We start from the raw sequence: 18,685 nt of genomic DNA, 5'->3' as shown, positions 1-18,685 counted from the left end.
CCTTTTCCCTACTCTTTTCTGACTTTTCCTTAGCTGGGTTTTGCTGTGCAGTACAGGTTGGCCTTGAACTTGCAATTATTATTCTGTTTTGCTATTTGAGTGCTATAATTCCAGGCATGTACCAGTATATCAAGTTTTAGATTTCCAAGTTTTAGCCATTTTGTATGGCTCTCTGAACCTTCATTACTGAGACTTGGTATAGTCTCAGTATTATTTACATATTATTTACATGTTTGTGTTCTCTTTTTAGTACTTTATAACTTTTGGATGGTGTTTTAAGGGAAATTGTTTAATTTACTTTTGGGATTATTTATTGTATAATGTAATTCAATAGTTTTCTTGTTTTTTTTTTTGGGGGGGGGAGTCTTATATCCTGTAGCTATTCCCAATTTGATTATTCACTTATTGCCATTTTTTTTTTTGCTTTATTTTTGTGAATTCTTTGGAATCTATCTTCAACAAGTAGAGACAAACATCTTCCTGTTCACAGTTGTATGATAAGAATTTCCACTATGCTGCTGCCACATAGCATTATTGATAATCAGGGCCTGTGTTTTGTTGATTTTAGAAAAGAGCTGTTAGTTGTTTACTGTTGAATATAACTTTTTTTGTTTTATTTTTGAGACAGGATCTCAACTATATTGTCGTGGCTGGCCTAGAACTTGTTATATAAACCAGGCCTCAAATTCATATAGAGATCTGCTTGCCTCTTCTTCCCTAGTGCTGGGATCAAAGGCAGGTACCCATTAACTCTTGTTAACTGTTGGCTTTCTGGACCTCCTTGTTAAAAAAACCATGGTAACTTGCCCAAATGCCGTTTCATGTTTGCCTATTGAGTTTATCATGTGGCATCTCCCTTCATTCTGTTAATGTGGTACATTATATTGATACTCTCACAGTGAGCTGTTTTTGCATTTCTAGGATATTTTCACTTGGTCTTAGTATACAATTTATTCTGTAAACCTGGTTGACTTGTGTGGAATTTGCTTTATTTATGTAGGCTATCTTGGCCTCCAATTTGAAATACTCTTCCTTCCTCTGCTTATTGAGTGCTGGGATTAAAATAATGTGTTGCCATGCCCAGCATATAATCTTTATAATGTGCCTGTGTACTTGATTTGTTTATATTTTCTTGAGTTTTGCTTTCATATTCAAGGAATATTAGTCTTTAGTTTTCTTGTGGTTTCTTATCTGTCCTTAGTATTCGGATCATGGCTGCTGTCACTAAATGTGTTGTTATTTCTTCTTCTAATTTTTCTTTTTTAACAGCAAAAGTTATTTAATGTTGAAGTTAAGAAATAGAGGGCTGGAGAGATTGATCAGCTGTTAAGAGTACTGTCTGCACTTCCAGGTTCCTGAGTTCAATTCCCAGCAACCACATGGTAGCTCACAACTATCCGTAATAGTGATCTGATGCCCTCTTCTGGTGTGTTTGAAGATAGTGACAGTATACTCACATACATAAAATAAATAAATCTTTAAAAAAAAGAAATATATTTTTTGTTTTGAAGCTGACTCTCAACATGTAGTCTTAGCTGGCCTCAAATTTTACTTTTCTAATCCTGTGAAGAACACCATGGCCAAGGCAATTTATAAAAGAAAGCATTTAATTGGGGGCTTGCTTACGGTTTCATAGCCTGAGTCTATGACCATTATGGTAGGGAGTATGGCACTGGAGCAGTTCCTGAGACATAAATCCTAAGACATAATCATGAGGTAAAGAAAAAGGTAACAGGGAATGGTCAGGGTTTATAAACCCCAAACCTCAGTGACACACATCGTCCAACAAGGCTCCCCTCATCCTTCTCAAACAGTTCTACCAGCTGCAGCACAGCATTAAAATATATGACCCTATGGAAGGCATTCTCATTTAAACCACCATACTTACTATATAGACAAGACTAGCTTGGTCTTATAATGATCCTTCTGCTACTCCCTCCTAAGTGCTAGGATTATGAGTTCAGCTACCATGCCTGGTTGAATCCTCTGATTTCTCAAAGAGTTTGAGTAGTACTGAGTAGAATGTGTGTTAGCTGTTTGATGAAATTTACTAGTAAAGCTCTTTGGTCTTAAACTTTTTGGGGGTAGTGGGGAAGAAGCTTTTTATTACTAATTTATTATCTTGCCATAGGTCTATTGAGTTTTTAACCTTAAGTTAGCTATGGAAGTTTCTTTTTCTTTTTTCTTTTCTTTCTTTTTTTTAAAGATTTATTTATTATTATGTGTATAATACACTGTAGCTGTCTTCAGACTCCAGAAGAGGGTGTCAGATCTAGTTACAGATGGTTGTGAGCCACCATGTGGTTGCTGGAATTTGAACTCAGGACCTCTGGAAGAGCAGTTGGTACTCTTAACCACTGAGCCATCTCTCCAGTCCTCTTTTTTTTTTTTTTTCTTTTTCTTTTCATTTAGATCTCCCAATTTTTTGACTATAAGGTTGTCCATATCATTTATTCTTTGACCCATTGCCTATTTAGGGTTAGGTTTTTACTGTGAGTTTTTCACTTTTCCTTCTGTTGTCGACCTAATTTGATTATGTTGCCGTTGAAGATAATTCATTATAAATTCTAACCTGGTTAAGTTTATTGAGAATTGTTCTCCAAGTATGGTGTATTCTGATAAATTTTAATTTTGTTGGAGAAGAATGCAAGTTTATTGATATTCAGTAATATATTCTGGATGTGTGTGCCAAGTCTGATTTGTTTATAGTGTTATTCTAGAACTTATGTTTCTTTGTTTATATTTAGTTCAGAAAAATTTTCCATTATCGAAAGTGAGGTTATGAAGTGTCCAAATATGGAACTCCCTATTTCTCTTTTCAGTTCTCTAGTTATTTCCTTTATAATTTTATAATTGTTATATATTGATAAATTATTGATATGTATTGTACTTGGCCTTTGCAATGAGTTTTGGTTAATATATTTTGTCTGCTAGTAATATGAGAACTTTAGTTCTTTTCATTAGTTTGCACTGAGCTTTTCCCATCCTTTCATTTTGAAACTATTTGTGTTTATTATCTTAAAAGAAATCTGTTCTATTGATCTTTTATGAATTTAGCTATTTACATTTAAAATGATTAGTGATAAGGAAGCATGCCCGTCACTTTACTATTTGTGTGCAGTGACTTCTGTTGTTTTTGTATTCAGCCACTGGCCTGTCCATTCTTTGATTGCTTGATTCCTATAATGAAAGGGAAAAGTAGATTTTGTGTCTTACATGTGTTTAGAAGCTACTGAGGAATCTAGTTAACTTTTGTACGGTAGGATTGAAACATCAGTCAGTGTCTGAGGATGCACACAGTGATTCATTGGACATACTAAAACACATGGTGCAGATTTTTGGATAAGGTATTTATTGTACACAATTAATTGTAAGCTAGCCATACCAGGGATATGATCTGTTCCTTTAGATTCCTGCTGCTTAGCTGGTGAATGAAGGATGACAGCTACTCACCAAAGGTAAGCAATAGTTTTCTTCATTAAGACGTTTTATAGACATTGCATGTGTCTGACTGGACATTAGATAGAGTTCTGGAATATAGTGGTAATTGTCTCTTATATACATGGAGGATATATTCTTAAATCCTTAAGTAGATACTTGAAAGCCAAGAATAGTAGTGATACATATACTTGTAATAAAAGATTATTTTTAAAATTAGGCGCAATAAGAGATTAACCATAATAAATATCAAACTGATTAATTCAAACTGAGTATAGATTAGTGATAGGTACTTAGCATGTGTAAGACACAGGTTTAATCAATTTAGTGTTCTATTGCTGTGAAGAGACACCATGACCATGGGAACTCTTAATTGGGTGCTTGCTTACAGTTTGAAGCTTAGTCCATTTATCATTATAGAAGAGAACATGGAAGGACATAGGCAGGCATTGTGTTGAAGTAGTTGAGAGCTTTATACCGCGGTCTCCTGCTTTAGGCACAGAGACAGGCAGGCAGGCAGGCAAACAGAGGGGGTGGGGTGGTGGTTGTGGTGAGGGGAGACAGGCTCACAGAGACAGAGAGACATTGGGCCTGTTGTTTCTTTTAAAGCCTCAAAGCCCACCTCTATTGACACACCTCCTCTAACAAAGCCACACCTTCTAATCTTTCTCTGACAGCTCAGCTACTGGGCATCATATATTTGCATAAGCATGCAAATATATGATGAGCTCATGGGGCCAGTCTTATTCAGACTACTACAGATCCCCATTACTGAATAAAATACAGCAACTAAAGCTATGTCATATGATGGGTTGTCTTTTCTCTTTCAAAGTATCTTAGCATACTCTTTTTGAATTGTGTGTGTGTGTGCACGCGTTTGTGTTTTAACTTAAACACATAAATGTGGCTAGCTTCTCTTTTGCATATCTAGTTTTAGTTTGTGATTCTTTTGAGAGAGGGTTTTTACTCTGTATCTCAGATAGACATTGACCTTGTATGTCATTCTCTCTTGTCTCATTTCCAAGTGCTAAATTACAGCTGTGTGTCACCATGCCTGTTCTTTGGTATATCTGAATTGCCATGATTTGTACTTTGGGGCTATTACTAAATAAAATATACTACTTGAACAAAAGCACTGCAGTCATTTTTGATCACCCAGGATGCTGCTAAGTGACTATTTTACAGTGCATTTGCTGGACAAAGGAATCATTCACATCTTAGGTGAAATGAACTGGGACAGTATCAGATTGCAACATATAATTCAGAGTGGTGTAAAACTTCCAAAACTTTTATTTTTGGAATTTCCTATATAATGTTTTTGTACCATAGTTGACTGGAATTGAAAACAGCAGAACCTCCGTAAAAGAGTTGTTACCAGTAATTTTTTTGTCGGCTCTATGATTGTTTCAGTAAAGGAATTTTTCTTGGAGCTTGTCACTGTTCTGTTCTATAACATCTCTGAACAATTTCTTTAAGATCTACTAATCTAGAAGTAAAAGTAAGGCTAGGTGAATTTGCATGTCTATTTAGTCAGTTAACACTGACCAATAGTTACCAAACATAATTTTGATAAGCATGACTTTTCATTTTAAATTTGCAAAAGAATAAACTTAAGTTAGTGTCAGAGCCAAATCAAACTTAACCTTCACATTATAACTCTTTTATGATTTTATAACTTAACAGACTTTATTTGAAATTTCAGTGATATAAAGAAGAGATTTGTACTGTGCCTTTCCCAAAGTCGTAATAGCTACTACCTTTTGACTAGTGACAGTTAAATTATAAAAACACTGAAGACACATTATCTTTTTTAATCTTTAAGACTTAGGTAAAATTGGCATTATTTTTATGTTTTCAGTTGAGCAAATTGATACTTAGAGATATACTTACGTCTGATGAATATACTATTTGTTAAGTAACAAAGCTAAGAAACAAGACCAGTTCTTTCTGGTTCTTTATATGTTAGTACTTTTGGTTATAAGATACAGACATTTAGAATTTTTCTGAAAAAGCAGAACAAGCTTTTCTTATTTTTTAGACAATATTTTCCTATGATAAGTTACTGTGTAATGAGTTTTTCATTCAAGTAAAGCCTCTCTCTTATTCACTCTCCTTCCTTTCTATTCTCAGAATTGAAGTTAGATTCTTGAGTATTCTAAGCAAACATGAGGTTCTTTTTCAAAATGAGAATAGAGCCAGGTGTGTTGATATATGTCTCTAATCTCAGTACTCAGGAGGCAGAGGCAAGTGGATTTCTGTGAGTTCCAGGAGAGCCAGAGCTACATAATCCAGACTCTGTCTCAAAACAAAAACAAAACCAACCAACCAACCAAAGAGGATAGAATGTGTAGTGTGCTGGCTGGTATTGATTGGTTTTTTCTTTCTTCTTCTTCTTCTTCTTCTTCTTCTTCTTCTTCTTCTTCTCTCTCTCTCTCTCTCTCTCTCTCTCTCTCTCTCTCTCTCTTAAATAGGGTCTTGGCAATATAGTTAAAGCTGGCTTTGAACTTGGAATCCTTTGCCTTTGCCTCCTGAGCTCTGGTATTAGGGCTAAATTTTAGTTAGGAATCACTATGCTAGGGAAGAGACAACCTCAGTTGAGAAATTGCTTTCATTAGAGTGGCTTGTGGGTATGTCTTTGGTGACAGTAGCTTGTGGGTATGTCTTTGGTGACATTTTCTTAATTGTTAATTGACATAGGAGGCCCCACTGTGAGTGGTGCTAGTCTTAGGCAGGTGAGCTTGGGCTGTTAAAAAAAAAAGTAGCTGAATAAGCCAGTAAGCAGAGTACCCCTTCCATAATCTCTGCTTCAGCTCTTGACTCCAGGCCCCTCCCTTGAACTATCCTAGATGATGGAGGCAAACTGGAAGATAAAATAAACCTTTTCCTCTCCACGGTGCTTTTGATCATAGGGTGTAAAAAAAAATCAGTTTTACACAGAGAACATAATTTTAATATTATCTGGATAAATTACCCATTTTTAAATTGAATAGAATATTTCTAGTTTTCTAAAGATTCACTAACACAAAGCTGAGAATGTTATGTGTGCCTACATTATTTGTGATAATATTTATATCCTTCTAACTTGTATAGCCAGAATGGATTTCTGATATGTTAATTCTGTATACTCATTTAATATGGCTAAGAAAACTTGAGTGAGTCTGAAAGGTTGAGTGCTTCTAATTATTCATAGACTAAGATTATAAACCAGCTTGTTATCCTTTTTCTTTAGTGCTTTCTGGCTCAACAACAGGACTAGAGGATAGCATAAGTATTAAGTCAGTTTTGCAAATACTTGGTCTCTGCAGAGCTTTCTGGGGCAGAGAAGAAATAACTTGAGTATACCAAAACAAGGAACTAGAAGGACTATCATATGAGTCTAGAAGAACACAGCACAACAGAGAAAGGATGGTTTCTTTTCTATAGTAGGGTAACTTTGAATATCTAAAGTGAATTTATAATTGTTTAAAGGCAAGACAAAGAATGAAGGGTATGGGCTGGAGAGATGGCTCAGCAGTTAAGAGCACAGACTATTCTCCCGAAGGTCCTGAGTTCAAATCCCAGCAACCACATGGTGGCTCACAACCATCTGTAATGAGTTCTGATGCCCTCTTCTGGTGTGTCTGAAGACAGCGACAGTGTACTCACTTAAATAAATAAATAAATCTTAAAAAAATTGTTTAAAAAAAAAAGAATGAAGGGTATAATATGGCAACAAACAGGATATTTAAAGATGTGAATGTGCTAATTTGATAGGCTTTTTTAGGCAGGTCTGTTTTTGTATTTTAGGATGCATCAAGCCTATTTGCAATTAATTTCTTAATGGTTCCTCTGGAAATTTTGTAGGAGATTTAAGGATTATTAATTACAGGTTGTAGTGATCATTTTTTTTTTTATTTTAGTGATTTCAACTTAGTGATTAAAATTGTGTTATATCAGTATCCAGCAAAGGGTTTTCAGATCCTAAGTATCCATTTATGACTCCCTCTGGCAAACTGCACATTTCTGGGCTTAGGATGGATACAAAGGAAGACACTGTAATTTCAGGAAAATTTCTCAGGTAATTCTTACTTTGTTCCCCTTTCCCACTTCCCAAAAGAGGCCACAAAAGAAAAAAGAGAAAACAAAAATCAAACTAAAATACTCTACTAAAGGAATGTTATTTGTCAAGAGTTAGGTAATCAAGAAAGCTTTAAAGTAATGAATTTAAAGTGAATTTAAATACGGAAGTTAAGGGAGGCGGTCATAGCTTGAGTCATGGAACAAGTGCCTGGCATGATCAAGGCACTGGATTTGGCTTGTCAACATTCCTCACTCCAATTTCCTTCAAGTAAATTGATGCATCTGGTAGGAGAAAATATACAAAATAATTTTTCTCAGAGGAGGATGGAGGTGGTAAAAATGGAAGTAAGTTATGTTTTTAGATATGTGGAATTTATAGTCATGCAAAATTTGTGTAGTAAGTGAATTATAATACTAGAAGGTTGGCCTTTTCAAGTAAATTTTATAAATAAAGTATTCAAACATGAGTGCTTAACAGACTATAGTCTAGTTAATCTGTGAACAAATCAGGCAAAAAATCTGCCTTAGGAGTTTCGTTTTGATTTGGAGAGGAGGATACAACTTAAAAATTTTAATAATTTTATATAAGTTAAGCAAATTAAATGATAGGTGTAAAGTACTCTTGTAAAAGATAGTAGAGCAAGATAAAATCATTGAATACTGGATGACAATTTTAAATAGCGCTTGAGAATGAGAATTCCCTTTCATAAAGCTATAATCATTGTTAATGATTTTCTATACATACATATGATTTAAAAACAAAGTATTTTTCTTAAATAATGTCCCCTCCCCTCACCCCCAAAGGATATGTCTAAGTCTTAATTCCTGGAAGTTGTGAATGGGACTTTGGATAATTTCTGCTTATTTTAATTAAGGATTTCAGGTGAGGTCAGTTTGGATTAGGGTGAAGTCTCAATACAGTGAGTGATAGATAAGTCATCTTAGGAGAGTATAGGACATGTGGAACATTCCGACAAGCAGTTATTAAAGACAGACATGCCGTAAGCCAGTCAGCGTACTTTGAACTCATAAGGATTCTCTCTTTAAGGCTGTTGGGAAAGTAAGGTTATGATCACATTTTGATTTTAAACTTTGGACCTCCACAGTTGTGAGGGCATTTTTTTTTTTTTTTTTTTTTTTGGAGTTTCATATAAGGCCTGAGTTGGCCTTGAGCTTGCTATATAGCCAACTATGATTTTGAATTTCAACATGTACAACCATTGGCTTACATGTTGTGGGAATTAACTCAGGACTTCATGCACGCTAGGCATACTACCAGTTGAACTCTATTCCCAAACCAAAATCTTTTGTTTTAACTCAGTAAATTTGTATCTGTTGGTTATAGCAGCACAAGAAAACTAATGCAGGCTCATATTATACATAATATTTTGTACCTTTCAGATTTTTACTGTGAGATTATTGTTGCTGGTGTGGGATAGACTTTTTCTTTTTAAAGATTTACTTATTTTAAGTATGTGTTTGCTTGTATGTATGTATGTATGTATGTATGTATGTATGTACATACAGCGTCCAAAGGGGTAAGAAGAGAGTGTCAGGTTGGTTTTCTGGAACTGGATTATAGTCTTGAGTGAGTGTTGGTGTTTGGAACTAAACCTGGGTCCTTTGCCAGAACAGCAAGTGTTCTTAACCACTGACCCATTTCTCCAGCCCCAAGCGTTGTTCTTTTTAACAGTTGAATAGTATTTTCATAGGATGATTTATGAGTATGATATCCATGTATGTAAGTCTTATGTTAATCTTTCTAGTCCTGTGACAAAGTATCTAAGATAAACAGTTTAAAAGGAGGAGAAGGTTATTTTGGTTTATGGTTTTAGGTTATGATCTTTTGGCTCAGTTCCTTTTGGGCTGTGGTGAGGCAGAAACATCATGGTGGGTACATTTGAATGAGGAGGTAATTATTTAATTTATGACATCTGAGAAGAGAAGTGAGCCAAGAAGGAACACAGTTCTTCTCTTCGTTTTAAGGTTTTCTAGTAACTTCACTACCTATCACCAGGCCCCACATGTTGAAGTTTTCACAGTCTACTGGTAGTGTTATCAGATAGGGACTAAACCTTCAGCACTTGATCTTTTGGGGAACATTTAGGACTAACATAATAAAAATAGACATTTAACTCACAGAATTTTAATTATTTTTAAAAAAAACCCCACATTTTTGTTGATGCATCTTTTTAATTTGTATTTGCTTGAGGAAGAATCTTAATATACAACCCAGACTAGCCTGCAGGTCTGTGTAGCTTAAACTGGCCTTGAACCAACAATTGTTGTGTGTCAGTCTCTAAACTGGGATTATATGTATAGTATAAGGGGGGTGGGGGAGTGGGGGGTGGCAGCACGTTTGCTTTTAGATCTTTGTTATGTGAATGCATTTCTGCTTATTAGATTCTTAGAAAAATCTTGACAGATTCTGTTTAGTTTGCTTTCATAAAAGGCTCCTTTTTATATTCCTACCTTTAGGTTGAGTGTTGCTCACTGTGAATATTATGAATATTTAATTCATAATCCTGTCTGATATATGAGAAATAGTGTATTCCTGGTTGGTTTTACTTTTCTCAATTGGTAGAGGAATTAAATTCTGTGCAATGCTTGGCCATAGAAGAAGCTTTTGAAAGATGAAACTATTATAAAATTAAAGTTTAATAAACTGTAAGTAATTGACAGTTATTTTTATTAGTTTAACCATATATAAGAATGTCATTATTCATTCCCCCCCTCTCTCCTTCCCTCCCTCTTCTTCCTCTCTTCCCAAGTGTTCCCTGATATCCTCTTCCCTTCTTTGTTTCTCCTCTCCCTCTCTCTCTCTCCCCGTCCTCCTTTCTTTACTTTCTTTCTCTGCCTCTACTTTCTTCCCAAGACCTCCTTCCCAGATCACAAATGAACTTCCTTTTATAATTAGAGAGAGAGAGAGAGACACTACCATTACTAGCTAAGGATATATATAACTCAGTGGTAGAACATATGCATAGCTGTCTTAATGTTTCATTGCTATGATGAGACACCATGACCAAGGCAACTCTTGTAAAGGAAAAATTTAATTGCGGCTGGCTTATAGTTTCTGAAGTTCAGTCCATTATCATCATGGCAGGAAGCAAGGAGCTGAGAGTTGTGCATCTTGATCTGACTGCAGCCAGAAGAGACTACTGTGTTTGACACTGGGCAGAGCTTGCCTTGCCCATTGTGACACACTTGCCTTGCCTTCACAATGACACACTTCTCTAACAAGGCCACACCTCCTCTAAGAAGGCCACAGCTCCTAATAGTGCCACTTCCACATATATTCAAATTCCCACAGTAGCTATGTGCAGCTATTTTGGTTTGTTTCCAGAAGTAAAAGTACACACATGGATGCTTTTATAAACATACATATGTATGAACATACATATATATGTAAAGCAACCACAACTGGACAGCTGAAACATTTTAAAAGTTTTTTTTTTGGGGGGGGGGGTTGTTTTTGGTTTTGCTTTTGTTTTTTTGAGATAGGGTTTCTCTGTGTGGTTCTGGCTGTCCTGAAACTCACTCTGTAGACCAGGATGGCCTCGAACTTAGAAATCCTTCTGCCACTGCCTCCCAAGTACTGGGATTACAGGTGTGTGCCACCACGCCCAGCATTTTAAAAGTTTTTATTGTTTGAGGACAAGTGAAGTTTGTAAATAGAGTATGATTTACTGTACTTACACTGTTAGTTTTGTTTAATATGAAAATTTCTTAACTTGCAGAAAATAAGTACTTTATGTTCAATAAGAGCTTTCTGGTCATTAATTTCTCTTCTTACGTGGGCATGGTGGTACCCTTCATAGTCCTCACACTTGGACAGTGAAGGTAGGAAGATCAGTGTTGTTTTTAAGACAAAATCCCAATTGGTCAGTTTTACCAAATGAAGACTCAGGAGCCAGATGCTGGTGTGAAAGCTGGTGTGAAAGCTGGTGTGAAAGCTGGTGTGAAAGCTTAGACAGGCAAAGCAAACATCCAGCTGACCTTCCTCCTCTACCAATGTTCTAGAATGAAAGAGCTCGTTCTCCTTCCCTCCATTGTCTTAAAAAAAAATAACAAACCTTCAAACTAAATGTTCCTCCTTTCTACTTCCTGTGTTTCTTTCTATTTGTCCTCCTGACTTTTTTTCACTCTATTGTTTTTTATCTTTATGTTCCCTCTCTGGCAATTGGTTGTTTGGCCTGCCCTTTAATTTGTGATTGACTTTATCTAATCTTGTTTATAATAAACAGAAAGTTATTGGATTAAAAGGTGTGTGCTAGGGCTGAGCTACACCACAACTAGAACCAGGTTTTTCCAGTATGCAGTCTTGGGATTCACAGTATGATCAGAGTTTTTGTTGCATAATAAAGCCAGTCTAGGGCAGTGCGTGATCCTAAAAAACAAAACAAAAATTGTAATTCTTACCATTTACAGTTCTTAGTTCTAGATAAATTTATAAGCCATTCCTCATGTTTAGATTTCTGAGTATTTTATATCATATATTTAACTCTTGCCTGAGTTGAGTGCATGTTTAGATACCTGAAAGATACCTTTATTTTTTACTCAAAACTTAGGGAAATAGTTGTTTTTATATTTTCTTTAGAAAAATTATGGCTATCTTTGTGTGTGAGTATGTATATATGTACATACTCATGTGCATAAGCATGTGTGATGGGTAGATATTTAGGTCATAGGTTGATATTGATTGACTCCCTTTACAGAGCTCCACCAAATATTTTTGAGACAGAGTCTTTTTATTGAATCCAGAATTGTCCTTCATTCTAACTCCTGGCTTTGTTTTAAATGAAAGTAGAATGATAAACTATGATATGAAGTTTTTAGAATAAAACTTGTGTATCTTTAGAAAAATCAAATGCTCATAATGATCTTAATTATTGAATTAATTAAAGATATCCATGGCGTCTTAAATTGTTGTAAACAAGGATTAACTAAAGTCAAAACTTTAATACTCCTTTAACAAAAGATTTAGCAGAAAGTATGGTTTGTGAATTATATCATTCTTTGATCCCTAGTCTATAAGTAAGTAGTACATTTCTTAAATTTTATATAGACTTCCTATTCCAACAACAAGAATTTGGTTAGTCTCATGGTTTTTTTTTTTCTTTTTCTTTCTTTCTTTTTTTTTTTTGTCTCATGATTTTTAAACAATAATTCTTCCAATGCAAATTGATCCATTCTTATCTTTCTGTACAAAGCTCAAGTCCAAGTGGATCAAGGACCTCCACATAAAACTAGATACACTGAATCGAATATTAAGAGAAAGTCGGGAAATTCTCAAATATATGGGCACAGGGGAAAATTTCCTGAACAGAACACCAATAACTTATGCTATTGAGATCAAAAATCAACAAATGGAACCTCATAAAATTGCAAAGCTTCTGTCAAAGGACACTGTCAATAGGACAAAATGGCAACTAACAGATTGGGAAAAGATCTTTACCAATTTTATATCTGATAGAGGGTTTAATATCCAATATATACAAAGAACTCCAGAAGTTAGACTCCAGAGAACCAAATAACCCTATTAAAAAATGGGGAACAGCTAAACAGAATTCTCAACTGAGGAAACTCAATGGCTGAGAAGCACCTAAAGAAATGTTCAACGTTCTTAGCTATTAGGGAAGTGCAAATCAAAATAATCCTGCCATTCCACCTCAAACCAGTCAGAATAGCTAAGATAAGAAACTCAGGTAACAGCAGATGCTGGCGAGGATGTGGAGAAAGAGGAACACTATTCAGTTGCTGGTGGGATTGCAAGCTGGTACAACCACTCTTGAAATCAGTCTGGTGGTTCCTCAGAAAATTGGACATAGTACTACCCGAGGACCCAGCTATATCACTTCTGGGCGTATACCCAGAAGATGCTCCAACATATAATAAGGACATACGTTCATAGCAGCCATATTTATAATAGCCAGAAGCTGGAAACAACCCAGATTTCCTTCAACAGAGGAATGGATACAGAAAATGCTGTACATTTACACAGTGGAATACTACTCAGCCATTAAAAACAGTGACTTCATGAAATTCTTAGGCAAATGGATGGAAGTTAAAAATAAAATCTTGAGTGAGGTAACCCAGTCACAAAAGAACATAAATGGTATGCACTCACTGATTTGTGGATATTAGCCCAAAAGTTCAGAATAGCCAAGATACAATTCACAGACCATATGAAGCTCAAGAAGAAGGAAGACCAAAGTGTGGATGCTTCAGTGCTTCTTAGAAATGGGAACAAATTATTCACAGGAGGAAATATGGAGCCAAAGTGTGGAACAGAGACTGAAGGGAAGGCCACTCAGAGACTGCCTCACCTAGGGATCCATCCCATATACAGTCACAAACCCAGATGTTATTGTGGATGCCAGGAAGTGCTTGCTGACGGGAGCCTGGCATGGCAGTCTCCTGAGAGGTTCTCTGCCAGAGCCTGATAAATACAGAGGTGGACACTTGCTGCCAATCATTTGATGACTGAGTGTGTGGTCCCTGATGGAGGAGTCGTTGAAGAGACTGAAGGAGCTGAGGGGGTTTGCAGCTCCATGGGAAGAGCAACAGTGTCAACTGGCCAGATCCCCTGGAGCTCCTGGGGACTGGACCACCAACCAAAGAGGGACCCATGGCTCCATTGTATATATGTCAGAGGATGGCCTTGTTGGACATCAGTAGGAGGAGCTGACTTTGGGCCTGAGGTTGTTTGATGCCCCAGTGTAGGGGAATGCCAGGGTGGGAAGGTGGGGGTGGGTGGGGGAGTACCATCATAGAGGCATTGGGAGTAGGGATGGGATAGGGGTTTCTGGAGGGGAGACCTGGAAAGGGGATAACATTTGATATGTAAAAAAAGAAAATATCCAATAAAAGAAAAAAAATTCTTCTACTGTTATCTTACGACTAGTATCTGCTAACCTTCGCAGGTCTGTGAAAGGGCCTAGTTTTTAATGACCTCTGTGTATAGTTAGTCTAATAAATAGTTTGCTTGCTGTAGAATAAATAGGTTTTGTGAATTTTATTTAATTTTAAATATGTATGCATGTATGTATGTATGTATGTATGTTGTGGTATATTACAGTATTCAAGTAATTATTATCTCTACTATGATATGGCTGTAATCATATTCCTACCCCATTCTGTTTTATTTAATTATTGTTTGTTTGTTTGTTCATTCATTTCAAGACAGACAGGGTTTCTTTGTATATCTCTGGCTGTCCTGGAACTCACTTGGTAGATCAGGCTAGCCTGGAACTCACATAGATCCACCTGCCTTTCTATCCTGAGTGCCTTGACCAGTTTTACTTTTTTTTTTTTTTTTTTTTTTGAGAACAGGGTCTTGCTATGTAGATTGGGCTAGCTTAGACTCACTGTGTACTTCATTTTGCCCTTGAACTCATAGTTTTTCTCTTCCTTCCTTCCAGTGTACTACTTAACTATATGTGACATGGAAAAAATTGGTCATTCTCACTTAAAAAAAGTCTGAACAGAAAAAAGAGAATGAAAAATGATGCTGCCTTAGTCAAGTAAGAAAATAAAAAACCTTGTAATTGACTATGATATGACAGATTGACAGATTGCCTAATGAAAGCAAAGAAATCAGTTAGCTTTTTAAAGTTTCTGTCTTAATACTAGGCTAGTGTGTATATATATACACACACACACATACATACATACACACACACATACATACACACACACACACATATATAGTCATGCGATGATAAGGAAATGCACTTTACTTTTGTTTTTTGTTTTTCAGACAGAGTTTCTCAGTGTAGACTTGGCTGGCCTAATTCACAGAGATCCACCTACTCCTCCGGGATTAATGGCACATGCCACCACTACCCGACTGACCAATTTTTTATGTTGAAAAAAATTGATTTTTCTGGGTAAGCATTAAAAATAATTAAGATAATATAGAAATTATCACAACCAGGCTGTGATATGTTCCTCTAAAAGTGAGTTACTTAGGAATTTAAAGAGACTGTTTTTTAAAGTTGATTTATTTTCCATTGTTCTGCCCCCTACTTTTTTCCTGACAGTAGAAAGGAAGATATTCTTAATTATACCAGAAAATGATCATAGCTAGGCATGGTAGCTCATGCCTGTAATTCTAGAGTATAGGTTGAGACAGGAGAATATAGAGAAGACTAGGTCAACCTGCAGTTTCTAGTGAGTGCTCCGTCAGCCTGACCTATAATTTGAGACATTGTCATTAAAAAAAACCAACTTTTCTTTCTTTTACATTATCCTCAAAATGATGAATTAGGCTCTGAATACCCAAGACACAATTAACATATCAAATGATTCCCAAGAAGAAGGAAGGAGAGGGCCCTGGTCCTGGAAAGGCTGTATGCAGCATTGTAGGGGATTACCAGGACAGAGAAATGGGAGGGGGTTGATTGGGGAATGGGTGGAGGGAAGAGGGCTTATGGGACTTATGGGGAAGGGGGGACCTGGAAAGGGGAAATCATTTGGAATGTAAACAAAGAATATAGAAAATAATGAAAAAATGATGAATTAGCAGATATAGATTGAAATCTTGAACCAGCTAGTACACAGACAATAATTAACATGTTTTGCAAACCAGGAAGCTTAGTTCTGTTGGAATGTTTATGTAGACCAGTGGTATTCAACCTGTGAGGGATCAACCCCTTTGCGGGGGTGGTTCACTGACACTTTCACAGGGGTAGCTTAAGACCATTGGAAAACACAGATACTTAACATTACAGTTCATAACAGTAGGAAAATTACAGTTATGAAGTAGCAATTAAAGTTATTTTTTGGTTGGGGCTTACCATAACATGAATTGTAATAAAGGGTTGCAGCATTAGGAAGGTTGAGAACCACCGATGCATACAAATAGGAAACAGGTTTTTTTTGTTCTGTTTTGTTTTGTTTTTGTTTTTTGTTTTTTGTTTTTTGTTTTTTAGTTGTTGTTGTTTTGAGACAGGGTTTCTCTGTGTAGCCCTGGCTATCCTGGAACTCTATAGGCCAGGCTGGCCTCGAACTCAAAAAACTGCCTGCCTCTGCCTCCCAAGTGCTGGGATTACAGGCGTGTGTTACCACTGCCCTGCGGAAACAGTTTTCTTGATTCATCACTAAGACAGGTGTGATTGGGTGGATATAGAAGCTAGGTAAGAAAGACATTTACTTAGAGTCTCCATGGGAACAACTTTCTCAACACTTGTTCTTTTCAGCTTTGTACAGGGTTTTTTTTTTTTTTTTTTTTTTTTTTTTTTAAAGAGAACCTCAATGTTTTGGGAAACTAAGATTCAAATACTTTTCTTTGCTATTTATATAGTTTAAAATAACAGGAACTCAATAAGATTTTTTTTATACATTTATTTAGTATTAGATGATATGAAACAGAATTCTAAGAAGAAAGGGTTGTACCTTGAGAGAATAAGAGGTCATGAAGAAAAATTTATTTTCAGTTATATTAGGAATCAATAGGTACTTGTATATGGTAGTCAGTAATCCTTAGGAATTGGCTGAAACCTAATAGTATTAGAAGAGGTGAGAGTTACAGGTTTAAGTACTGGCTTTGTTACTTTCAGTTTTAGGCCATCTTCTTTTGTTCTCTTTAGGATTTTCTGTAAATTATAAATGATAACTGTGATTGGAGAATGTATCTGAAAGTATTTTATAAGTGACATAGTTTATGTCAACTTCAAACCAATATAGAAATACTTGGGTGTAGAAATGTCAAGGTTGGTGAGATAGCTCAGGGATTAAGAGCACTGCTCTTTCAGAGGATGAGTATAGTTCCCAGCGCTCACATGACCACTCATAACTGTCTGTAACTCTAGCTCCAGGGATTCTAATGCCCTCTCCCAGGATTCTGCATGCATATGGTGCACATAGCTCACATAGACAACATACACACATAAATTATAAAAAGAAGATAAAAAAGTCAAAACCTTTACAAAGGTTTTTAAAAATAGAGAAAATATTAATTGAGAAATTTCCTTTCTCAGATTGGCCTGTGAACATGTTTATGATGCATTTTCTGACATTGATTAATGTCAGAGGGCCTGGCCCACTCTGGTCATGCCATCTATGGTCAGATGGAGATAGTCACAGTAATCTCTATGGCAAATAAACCCTTCTTTTGATCATAGTGTTTTTCATAGTTGAAAGCAAGCTAGAATAGTGGTCCACTGATAAATATATGAAAAATTTAAAGATTCATATTCAGCTTTTGTTAGGGGAAAGAAGAAAAAGGAAAAGATTCGAATATAAATTAGATACTTAATAATTTCAAATTTTATAATCTCAAATAATATGTTTTTCGGTTTTATGGAGTATTCATGGTAGAATGGTTATAGATGATGTTCACAGTATGTTCAAACTATTTCACTGTTTCAAAAATATTTAAGCAAGAACTACAACAAAATGAACAAGATCTGTGTTGTTAGTACATAAACATTTGCTAATGATGAGGTTTTTATATAATATTGTGTGTCTCATTATAAAGAAAAATAATCTTGTGGTTGTAAATGTGGTGAACTAAGGATAGTACATTTGAGACTGGTATATGATTCTGAGGAGACCCTGTCTCCTCCCTCAAAAGAGAAAAAAGTAAAAATATAACTATGCATACATATGACTTGTGATAAAAGAATATATACTTCTAACACTTCTAAAGACCAGGTATCTTTTCAGGGAATACAATCTGCTCAGGACTTTTGGTGTATTTATTTTATGTTCTTTTTTGTTTTGTTTTGTATTTTAAAATATCTGGCTTTTGTGTGTCATTCCAGGAAGTTCAAGTAGAATCATGGAAATAATCATTTTTGTCACTGATATTTGTAACTGTTTATTTAAGCAACTGGGATATCATTAGGCTACTAACATTAGAATTGGAATGTTAAAACTTTGGAGTCTTAGAATGGGGAAATGGCTCATTGGGAAAACAAGCTTGCTTTTTAGTTATGATCTCATTACCCACTTAAGAATCTGGGCATCCCAGGTCTTCTAGTAGCTCAGCTCCAACAGGGAGCCCAGACAGGAAGAAAGCTGGTATTTGCTGGTTTCCAGCCTAGTAAAGGAAATAAAAGCTACAGGTGGAGGGACCCAGCCTCAGAGGAATAGATGGAGAGTGATAGCAACATCTTCTTAAGCTCTAGTGTGAATATCTGCCCTGGGCAGTGGTAGTACATAGTTTTAATCCCAGCACTTA

General features: G+C 35.8%; 1 protein-coding gene across 4 annotated transcripts in view; it reads left to right on the top strand.

Annotated features, from left to right (window-relative positions):
- Stag1 (stromal antigen 1) overlaps positions 1-18,685 on the top strand; it is a 757,688-nt gene that overhangs the window by 440,056 nt on the left and 298,947 nt on the right. Inside the window, exons 2-3 of one of the 4 annotated variants that reach the window (XM_052187536.1) lie at positions 14,922-15,023; positions 15,260-15,389. The exons of 2 other annotated variants lie outside the window; for them this stretch is intronic. The gene's annotated coding sequence lies outside the window, so the exon portion shown is untranslated. The remainder of the gene's footprint in view (positions 1-14,921; positions 15,024-15,259; positions 15,390-18,685) is intronic. One more of the 4 variants, XM_052187535.1, reaches the window with a different exon arrangement.

The sequence above is a fragment of the Apodemus sylvaticus genome, chromosome 7, assembly GCF_947179515.1.
Source record: "Apodemus sylvaticus chromosome 7, mApoSyl1.1, whole genome shotgun sequence".
Taxonomy (NCBI): Eukaryota; Metazoa; Chordata; class Mammalia; order Rodentia; family Muridae; genus Apodemus; species Apodemus sylvaticus.
The sequence above is the reverse complement of the archived record's forward strand: the minus strand, read 5'-3'. Positions and strand labels throughout refer to the sequence as shown.